This window comes from Pygoscelis adeliae, unplaced genomic scaffold (genome assembly GCF_000699105.1).
Source record: "Pygoscelis adeliae isolate BGI_AS28 unplaced genomic scaffold, ASM69910v1 Scaffold131, whole genome shotgun sequence".
NCBI classification, from domain to species: Eukaryota; Metazoa; Chordata; class Aves; order Sphenisciformes; family Spheniscidae; genus Pygoscelis; species Pygoscelis adeliae.
In genome coordinates this window covers 254,310-257,489 of record NW_008824058.1, presented here as the reverse complement: position 1 = coordinate 257,489, position 3,180 = coordinate 254,310, and positions in this window count along the sequence as shown.

The window sequence follows — 3,180 nt, the reverse complement described above, 5'->3', positions numbered from 1 at the left end:
GCATTGTTTTATCTTCACCTTAAATCAGAGATTAATCATAGCAATGAGATGAGGGGTTTGTGACTTGGTTAGAATTAACATATCTAAACTTCTAATATCAACTTACAATTTTGCAGTACACATACAAGATTACATAGTAGCTACTTGGTCTTAGAGCAGCGGCAAAACAAGTTATTCTAGTTACTTAATTTATGCTAAGAAGTTCGCTGCTCACATTTGTTATTATTTGCATCTACGCTAGACACAATGGAGTAAATGGGCACCGTAGAAGACAGTCAAAGCATTAATTAGGGTGGCACCAGGAACATAGAATCATAGAATGTTTGGGTTCAAGGAACCTTTACAGGTCATCTAGTCCAACCCCCCCTGCCATGGGCAGGGACACCTTCCATTAGATCAAGTTGCTCAAAGCCCTGTCCAACACTTCCAGGGATGGGGCATCCACAGCTTCCCTGTTACGGTGTTTCACTACCCTCATCGTAAAGAATTTATTCCTCACACCCAATCTAAACCTACCCTCTTTCAGTTTAAAACCATTTCCCCTTGTCCTGTCACAACAAGCCCTGGTAAAAAGTCTCCCTTCATCCTTCTTATGATCCCCCTTTATATATTGAAAGGCTGCAATCAGGTCTCCCCAGACTCTTCTCTCCTCCAGGCTGAACAAACCCAACGCTCTCAGCCTTTCTTCACAGGAGAGGTGTCCCAGCCCTCTGATCAGTGTTGTGACCTCCTCTGGACCCACTCCAACAGGTCCATGTCTTTCTTGTACTGGGGACCCCAGAGCTAGACACAGTGCTCCATGTGGGGTCTGATGAGAGCTGAGTAGAAGGGGAGAATCACCTCCCTCAACCTGCTGGCCACACTTCGTTTGATGTAGCCCAGAATATGGTTGGCCTTCTGGGCTGCGAGCACACATTGCCAGCTCATACCTAATTTTTCACCTACCAATATTCCCAAGTCCTTCTTTGCAGGGCTGATCTCAATCAGTTTAATGATTATTAGTAGTATACCAATTACTAGATTATTATAGCAATAAACTTTTATTAAATATGAACTAAATAAAAAAAGCCTGATAAGTTTTCCTACCGATCTAAGATGAAAGCTACAAGGTGTCTTTGTATTTCCTTTCAAACTAATCTCTCTCTAACTGAAAGTATCATGTATCCACTTCCAAGCCATCCACATCAACAAACTTTTTTGTGAAAGTGTGGAATTAGCAGAAACTTGTCTCATCAAGCCTTCCTGGCTCTAGAGGCCAACTCAACTAGTAGTCATTGCCCTCCCAGAAGAGGACCCAGCTATGGTTTCCACTCGGCCGAAAGCCATCACCAGAAGGAATGTGGCAAACCAGACGGAGCCCTCACGCAAGCATACAGCTGTCCAGGTCACCGGCTGCAGGGAGTGCCTGAGCCTGTCACTTGTACCGGAGGGCAGCAGAGACACCACCTGTATGTGGTGTGACCAGGTGGATGATCTGCTCAGCCTGGTGGCAGACTTGAAGGAGGAAGTGGAAAGGTTAAGGAGTATCAGGGAGTGTGAGAGGGAGATAGATTGGTGGAGCCACACCCTACCATCCCTGAGGCAAAGGCAGCAGATAAATTCATATCTGCAGGTCTAACACAGATGAGCACTAAGATTTGATGACCAGAGTCCAAGAGAAATTTTCCCTTCCAGGCCTGAATACCTTATTCAAATTCAAACTTCTACTACCTTTCACAGTCAGGCAGCAACATCAGTGATAGCAAAACATCAGAGTAATACCACCAACCGGCTTGTGTTGCCAATCAGAGACTTGACCTGATTTTCACGTAAATCAAACATCACATACTGAGTAACACATTTAAGTAAAAATGTGAATATTAAGAAGGTGATCAGAATCTGAACCTCTCCAGAAATTGCATTTGCTGCTACATAAAACAACAAAAGAAAAGATGAACTCCATGCACATTTTCCTACTACTTAAGACTGCTAGGACCAGTTTAGATCTCAGTATCAGACAAGCTATTTACACTGCTGATGTCCAGAAAAGCCACTAAAAGGTACATTCCATCCTCCCCATGCTGCAGATTACAGTCAAGCTTCCTGAGAGTAAGGAAGCACAGACCCAAAAGGAAGTGCCTACAAGTCTTAAAAGTTGTTTATGCTGAACAGAAGCAGCAATACTATTTATATTGAGCTAACTTATCTAAAACAGCAGACTATTATTTAAGTGTTTCATTCTGAACAATAATTTCAGAGTGAAGAAGCAACCGCAAACAGGTGTGGTTTTATATATACACATACACAATTGTTTTTACATATATACACACATATGTTCATATACAGGTGGACATATAGATATGTATATGTATAGGTATAAATACATGCATACATGCACATGTATATATGTATACATATAGACACAAAGCAAGAGCAAAATAACTGTTCCCTTCAGGCAGTGTATGGCACGCCAATTTAGTTAAAGATCAGATCTTTGAATACTCTCTATTTTAGCTTCAGGATTTTCCCGGTTTTATTACTATTCTCTTTAAAACCATTAAACAGATTAAATAGTGTCAACAATGTCTCTTCTCTGTAGAGAGAAAATCAACGTACTTTGTTCAACTATGAGAAACCGAAGAGTCAGACAAAGCTTGACATCTGCAAAAATGAGGCTCAAAAAGGCACCTTAATCTCGTTGTTATGAGATTTTCAGGAGCTCACTGCAGAAAAACAAACCTAGGAATGAAAGGTTTTGGGTATCAATAGTTTAAACTAGCTGAGGGAGCAACGAGAATCTGGAGCATTTGTCACCAGAGATGTTTAAGTGCTATAGCGTTACCTTCTATAACAAGTACAGTTTTTCCCTAACCTGTAAGCCACCAACAGCTGCTCACAGAAAAAGCTACAGCAATTCTCGGCATTACTGACCCTTTCCTGTTATCATCGCCTACAGTCTATCACCACCTAACGTCACTGCACCGGAGGCGCAGTCAGGGAAACGGCTCAAGGGGATGGCCGGCATCTCATCCCCACCTCTAATGGCGGGTTTCAGGTAAACACTTGGGAAGGCCCCTGCCTCAGTCGCCTGGAGCGACGGGGAAGGCCACCGCAGCCCTTCCGCAACGGCAGCGACAGGTCACGGCCCGCCCGGCGCCGAGGGGCCCAGCGCGGAGCGGCCAGCCGCCACGACCCCGGGCA